The 7,588-nt window shown below is 50.6% G+C and overlaps 1 long non-coding RNA gene across 2 annotated transcripts; it reads right to left on the bottom strand.

Moving 5' to 3' along the window:
* Nucleotides 1-660: 660 nt before the first annotated feature.
* LOC144377047 (uncharacterized) lies at nt 661-6,777 on the bottom strand. Of its 2 annotated transcripts, none has more exons than XR_013437605.1 (3): nt 6,567-6,774; nt 4,259-4,540; nt 661-2,273 (listed from the first exon to the last, which is right to left on the bottom strand). It is a non-coding gene; the product is annotated as an uncharacterized LOC144377047 (long non-coding RNA). The 2 variants fall into 2 exon arrangements; XR_013437606.1 differs by lacking the exon at nt 661-2,273 and adding an exon at nt 2,851-3,724 and having other exon boundaries at nt 6,567-6,777.
* Nucleotides 6,778-7,588: the final 811 nt, after the last annotated feature.

The following is a 7,588-nucleotide window of genomic DNA, read 5'->3' as shown; positions in this document are numbered from 1 at the left end:
AATTAAAAAATGCAACAGGGACAAGAAGTGCCGCCGTCGCTCGAGGCCCTGCTGACGCGGGAGCCAGGCGTGAGCAGTTTGCACTATATTTTAAGAAGAATTCGTAAACATGTCCACGAAGGTTACCTCCATCCCCAGGCACTGAGGGTGACTCAAGTTGGGCAAACTGTGGGATGGAAAAGCAGGGACATCAAAGTCCAAATAAGTTAAAAAATGGTGCTGCGCTCAGGGCTGTAACCTGGGGCTCTTCCAATGTTTCCACTCTTTAGCAAGCCCCCCCCCCATGAGCCAGAAACCTGAGTCCCCCACCTTTCTCTCCCCGCTCCATGATTTTACTCCCTTAGTATTAGGATCTTATACGCCTGGCCCCGCTGCCTCTCCCGTCCATGTTCCCTTCACCTCCCCCGGACATCTGTGACATGGCCCCTCCACTTTGACCTCCACCTCCCACCCCATCCCATCCCCTGGAGCCAAGTCCTCCCTGGCCAGCTCTGGCTCTTCAGAGCACTTAAGGCAACTCTGACCATGATTTATCACTGAGTTTGTGTAAACTCTGGCCGCCTCCCGGCTTCAGTATCACGTCTTGAGTCCAGGGTCTGCGCCTGGCTTTGCTCATCTCTGTCCCCTGCACTCAGCACAAAGCCAGGAAGGAGCCTGAAGTGCATTTTGACCCATGCTTTATAAATGTCACCATAGAAGTTAGCTCTTTTCCTACATTTGTCTCTGGCTCTCCCTGTCCTGATCTTAACCACTGAGCCACATCCTCAGCCCTTTTAATATTTTGAGACGGGATCTGATTAAGTTGCTTAGGGTCTCTCTCTCTAAGTTGCTGAGGCTGGCTTTGAACTTGCGATCCTCCTGCCTCAGCCTCCCGAACCCATGCTGGGATTATAGGCATGAGCCATCATCCCTCCCTGGCAGAATAAGGGAGTTTTTTAAAAATAAAAAAGATAATTTTTGCATGTATAAAATTAGTCCCCCCAACAAATGCTAAAGAAATATATCAAGACTGTGTTTGGAAGGATGAACTGGCCTATTCTAAGCTCATATGGGGTGGTGAAATATGCACACATGTGTGGAGTGAAAAAAGTGTTCCCAGGTAAGAATATAAATAGGAAGATGGCGAGGATTTTATCTGATAACTTACTACAATACAAATACATCCAACCTAGCGCCCTGGAGTCTTATAGTAAATACTTGTGCTGTGCAATGAATATTTGCACAAATGCAGGTGACCTTCTTTATCACACTCATGGTTCTATATCCACATATTCAAGCAACCAAGGATTGAAAATACTTGAAAAAAATTGCGTCTGTACTGACCATATACAGTCTTTTCCCCTTATTATTTCCTAGCCGATAGAGTGAAGCAACTGTTTATAGAGCACTTACATGAGGTGTTATAAGTCATCTAGGGGCAGTGGGAAGTATATAGGAGGGTATTTGTGGTCATTTTATATAAAGGACTTGAGCATCTGCAGGTTGTGGTATGGAGGCTCCTGCAACACCCCGGGGACACTGAGGGATGACCGTGTGGCTGAGTATTTGTGTGCCGAGTGCAGGGGTGACAAATTAGCCATGCACACATGCTAAGAGGATGCAGGAGAAAAGATGAGCACCTTCCCCTCCCAGCCTTTTCTCTGTCTCTCCTGCTAAGGGCTTCTTCTGGGTGACCCTGTGGGCTCCCCCGAGAAGGTGGTGGCCCAGGAAGTGGTCTGCTGTGGTCAGTAAGGCAAGTGTTTGGCTCTTGCCACAAGTCCCCATTTATACCCACTTTGTGTGCTCAGACTCCAAAAAGACCTGGTGCTGCCAAGGTGTGGAGAAACAGGCTCCCTTGTATACGAGGGGAGGGTGAGTTTGACTAACTGTTTGCAGGCAATTTAGCATTCTCTTTCAAACATCCAAAACATATATCCTTGAAGGTGGCAAATTCTCTTTCAGGAATATAGCTCATGGATATGCTTGAAGCTGTGTACAGAGAGGGATGTATAAAGATGTTCATCGCAGTGTTATGTATGCTAGCAAAAACTTAGAGCCATTAGATGTCCTAGGAAATGGTCCAACACATCGTGATCCAGCCGGTGGACATGGCTTTCTCCATGTGCCACCCTCTTGACTTTCTTCCTGATTCAAGAGTGTCCTTTCTCGTTGTAAAAGAAGTCAAACTGGACTGGGAATGTGGCTCAAGGGGTAGCATGCTCGCCTGGCATGCATGCGGCCCGGGTTCGATCCTCAGCACCACATACAAACAAAGATGTTGTGTCCGCCGAAAACTAAAATAAACAAATGAATAAATATTAAAAAATTGTCTCTTTCTCTCTCTCTCTCTCTCTTTAAAAAAAAGAAGAAGAAGAAGAAGAAGAAGTCAAACTACTCCACTCCCATAGCATGTTAGATGTGTTTGTAAATAATGACATAAAAAGTACAATGCCCAATCTCAGTTCATTCTAGGAAAAAGAAAAGGGAGAGAGGGTGCTCCTTCTAAGTGTTCTTTTCTATTTATCTCTCAAAGACAAATAATTATCCGGCTCTCTATGTCAACAGTGTTGGGGTTGAGAAACCCTAGGTAGAAAGGTGCCTGGAATCTACTAAGTATTTATAAGTCTGTGAAATATGATCAGGGTCTGGCACATGGTAGTTGCTCAATAAATAATTCTTAAACGATTGAAGGAAAGAGAAAAAAGTGGCTCTAAGTGCAGCAATAAGAAGCCCAAGATGCACTGTCAGAAAGGAAAGCAAGGGCTAGGGCTATAGCTCAGTTGGGAGGGTGTTTGCCTGGCATGCACAAGGCTCTGGGTTCAATCTCCAGCGCGAGCGCGCGCACATACACACACACACACACACAAAGAATCAAAGTGAAAAACAATGTATATGTTATTATTACTTTGGAGTTAAAGAGGCATAAGTAAATGAATACACTTGTCTATGCATAGGAAATTTATCTAAAAGACTATAGATAAATCCCAATAATAGCTATCTGTGAGTGAGACAGTGTAGACCAAAGAGTAAGGAAAGATAGTCACCTTTTATGCCACAGGGTTTTGAGCTCTTTTAGATTTGTATCATGAGAAGACAGTGATTCTAGAACAAGTACCACCGCCAAACACAGTTTCATAAAAAACCAAAACCAAAACCCAGGACTGCCTGGTGTCCCTCACCAATGACAAGACTTGGCTGTAAAGAGTGGCATTGGAGTCATGTGCGCGGAGCCTTCTGGGTGGGTGACAGCTGGATGTTTTCACAGCAGACAGGGGACCCCTCCTTACCTAACAAGCGCCCCTGGCTTGGAGCTCATTCTGTTGGCCATCGTGTCAGCCCTGGGGAGGCCCCTCCGGGCCCTTCTCTTCCTGCTGAGGAAATAGGCTCAGGACAGTGCCTCGCTGGGGGACACGCTGCAGGTGCCCCTCCTGCTCTGCCCACGTGGGGGCAGGTAGTGCAGTTACCTCCTGCTGGGAAACGGTGTCTGAGTGGCATTTCCTGCCTGCCAGGGGCACCTATCCTCTCCTGGTCCTGGGGCGAGGCTTAGCACGTGGTCCCGCCCCCGTTCCCCCAGGGTCTCTGTCCAGCTCCGGCCACTCCCGAGAAGGCTGACCTGGGGCAGGAGCCACTTCCCGGCTGCCCTGTGGTCCTTGGCAGGCCTTGATTGCACCTCAGTCCTCACCACGTGGCCACAGGTTGCCCACGTGTCCTCGGGATGTGGCAGCTGGCCACTCCCAGGGATGAGCTGAGGAAAGACAAGAGGCACCGGCTGTCCTAAGCTAGGCTCAGACGTGAGATGCCGTCACTTCTGCTGTATTCTCTGGCTCCTGCAGACCCACCCCGGCATAGTGTGGGAGGGGACTACACGGGGTGTGACTACCGGAGGTGGGGCCATTGGGACCATTTTAGAGGATGGTGACCACAGTTCCTGGGATGCATTACTCTGGAAGCCTGGATCCCGTCTTGGGCTGATCCCTGGGTGGGCGGGCAGGAGGACCCCCATGAATGCTCTGCTCACTGTATTCCGACTTTGCAAGGCACGACTCATGCACTCAATAGCATTTCTCCACCCTACACAGTGAGGTTGGTGGTGATATCAGCCCCATTCTGCAGAATGGGCAACTGAGGCTGGTTAAGTCCATTGCCCAAAGCTGCACAGGATACACCAAGCCTCCACTCTTGTCTCCAGCCTTGCCCTGTCTCCTACCCGCTCCCTTCCAGTGGCAGAGAGGGCTGTCCAGCAGGGAGGACGTGAGCTTCCAGGCCACCAAGTCCTTACCAAGCAGGTGGAGAAGGCGCGGTCCCAAGGCGAAAAGCGACATCGCTCCTTGAGCGAGGACAGAGCACAGACCTGAGGCTCCACTTCTGCCTGGAGGCCTGTCCTGGTGCAGAGGTTCTTGGCCATAGAATGAGGCTGGGTTCAAGTGTGGCGCTGCTTCCCAGCAGGACCGGGTACCAGAAAGAGCCTGGGCCACGGGCGATGGCATCACAGCTCTGCAGTCAGATCCACTCCTCCGACCTTGGGCGAGCATTTAGTGTTCCTGTGTCTCTGTTTCCATACCTGTGAAATGGGACAGTCACACTAAGCTTCTTTCTTTGTTTACACCTTTATTTTATTTTTTTTATGTGGTGCTGAGGATTGAACCAGCACCTTGCACGTGCCCCAGCCCAGCCCCAACACACTGAACTGCTAAGCCAGTTGTGAGGAGCTACAGGAGGATAAGAAGTGAGGGTGTCGGGCGTGCCGCTAGTTTCTTGGGCTCACTTCTTGGTTTTCTTTAGTCTTTTTTGATCATTTTCGAAAGTCTCAACTCTCCTTCTGATAACAAATGTTCTTTGGACTGAATAAAGGGACCCTCACTTTAGACTGTTCCCCCTGTGGCCTCTCGGTCCCCAGACTCCCCTTCCAGATAGTGAAGACCTTCGTGGCACTGATGGGTCCCCCACTTCTGCGTCTTGATGAAGTCAGTGCTGAGGCCCAGGAAGATGGGGCCGTGAGACCCTGGCTTGTTCTCAGCCCGTGGCTGCTCTGGGGGGCCAGGCAGGGGGCCGGGCAGGGCGAGCCTGCAGCTCTCCAGTGGAAAAACCCCGGGCTGCTGGGAGGTGGCGCAGTGCTGCTGGCTTAGTCACTGTGGGCAAGGCCTGGAGGAGGCAGGAGTCTAGCAACAGAGGTCCCCTGGGGAGCAGCTGCTGCTGTCCTGGCTGAGCTGGGGGAGGGGAGAAGAGGCACTAGTCATCAGCAGGATTGGAGAGGGTCCAAATTCCTCCCAGCTGCTCAGACCTGAGGTTTGATGAGAAATCAGGCCCTTGTAACGCGATTGTTCAAAAATATTTGCTGTAAGCAGTTATTGGCTTTATGCAATAAAGGAAGCATTTTAACTGTAAATAATAATAATAATAATAATAATAATAATAATAATAATAATTAATATTTGGTTTAATAGAACCAGAAAAGGACAGCATCTAAATGTAGAAGCCTGCTCAGGACAAAGAATAGGAGGTCTTCAGGAGCTGAAGGGTAGCTGGGTCAGGGCGTGAAGGTCATTTTTGGGGGGTAGGGGGTACCGGGGATTGAATTCAGGGGCACTCTGCTGAGCCACACCCCCAGCCCTATTTTGTATTTTATTTAGAGAGAGGGTCTCCTTGAGTTGCTTAGCACCTCACTGTTGCTGAGGCTGGCTTTGAACTTGAGATCCTCCTGCCTCAGCCTCCCCAGCCGCTGGGATTACAGGCATGTGCCACCATACTTGGTTTGAAGGTCATTTCTAATCCCCAAATTAAAGGACTCTGTGATTTGGGACTTTAGTGGAGATCAAGTAGACAAGTAAACCTGCTGTCACATTTCTGGGGAAGAAACAGGGCCAAGAACAGAGCCCCCCAGGGTGGTGAATGGAGAGAGGAATCAGAGCTCGAACAGATCTTAGGACTCCAGGCCAGTTATTTCCCTCCCCGAGCCTCAGTTTCCTGATGAATAAACTAAAAACTGCTGTTCTTCTAGAAACCCTTCCAGCTCTGAAAATCTCTGATTCGCTTCTGGGGTTTTTGTCTCATCCCTCATAATTTGGAGACCTGCCAGTGAGCAAATATTTATAGAGCCCTTGGCGTCTTGTCAGGTGAGGCGGGAGACAGGCAATTTCAAGGCCAGCCTCTGTCCTCCTGCAGCTTGTCAAGGACACTCGGATACTCAGGCACAGCACAGAGGCAGCCTTCCAATACCCAAGGGAAGGCACTTATCTGTGGAGGTCCAGAGGAAGAGTGTCCAGGAGGTCTGGGTAGAATTTGAGGCAGGTCTTCCAACATGGACAGAAGTCACTAAGTTAGGAGAAGGAAGCAGGGCCTGGTGAAAAGGCAGGGCCCACACATACAGCTGTGTAGGCTGTGCACTGCACAACTCTAGGGCACCACTTACATTGTGGTCTGTATGATGAATCTCCCTGTGTACAGTCTGCAAGACTTTATGCAAAAGCCCTGGAAAAGGAGCTGGAGTAGGTGACTGATGTCTGCTAAAGCTGCAGGAGAAGGGAAGGGTGGCCCCTGGGGCTGCCTATTTTGTCTGCTGGCCTTAGGGCACCAGCCGTGTATATTACCTGAAGAAGGTTCCAAGTGTTCGTGAGAAGGGTGCAGCCAGGTGGGTGTCTTTCTGAGCCATTGACGTAACTCTCTGCCTCGGCTTCCTCCTGGAGAGTGGGCCTCTTCAGCATTCCCCACCCTCTGGATGGAGGAGGTGGAAGCAGGTCCCGTATGTAGAGTGCTCAGCCTTGGGCCTGAGAAATGATGCACGTAATGGTGACTGACCTTGGGGACACAGAGAAAGGCGGGCGGAGTGGTTCCCGGAAGCTTCTGGGTGCTGGGGAGGGGAGGAGTGGTTGGGCTGGCAACAGCCACTGCCAAATAGTACGGATTTTGCCATAAATTGTAAATATAGATGACTCCTGGGGCACCAGCAGCGTCTCAAGGGAGGACTGTTTTGGGAAAAATGCTTCTTGAAGAACATTGAAGCTAGGGACCCAGAGGACCAGAGTTCTTTTCCTCACCCAGCAGGGACCTTGGCCACTCCCTGCCTCTGGGCCTCTGTCTGTCCACCACCCCCACCAGGGGAAGGAACTGGGTCCCTGGCCACCAGGGCTCTGGTTAAGGAGATTGGAGATCTGGTACCTGGGAGGGGAGCTTCAGCACTCTGGGTGGACACTTCAGCTGGACCTGGATGACCTCAGCCCTGGGGCCTGTGCTGGCCGGGCTGTGCTTCCACCCGTGCGTGCTGGCAGCCCAGACCCAGGGCCCAACTCGCTCCAGACCCACTCCGGTTGATCCTCCTGACCCAAGTCCTCAGGCCGCAGCTGCTGCTCAGTGAGGGCAGGGCCTTCTTCCCCAGACTTGGCTCAGCCGTGTGCAGCCTGAGGTTGAGGGGCCTTCGTCTTGGGCCTGCTGGGGTGTGCCAGCACCCTCGGACCCCGGATAGAAGGATTTCTTCTAGGCTTGGGGCAAGGATCATATAAAAATCATCATCATAAGAACTCATTAAAAAATAAGACTTTATTGAGATATCATTCACATTTAAAATTCATTCTTTAAAAGTAAGCAATTCAGTGGTTTCATCGACTCACCAAGC

This window comes from Ictidomys tridecemlineatus, chromosome 4 (genome assembly GCF_052094955.1).
Source record: "Ictidomys tridecemlineatus isolate mIctTri1 chromosome 4, mIctTri1.hap1, whole genome shotgun sequence".
Taxonomy (NCBI): Eukaryota; Metazoa; Chordata; class Mammalia; order Rodentia; family Sciuridae; genus Ictidomys; species Ictidomys tridecemlineatus.
The sequence above is the reverse complement of the archived record's forward strand: the minus strand, read 5'-3'. Positions and strand labels throughout refer to the sequence as shown.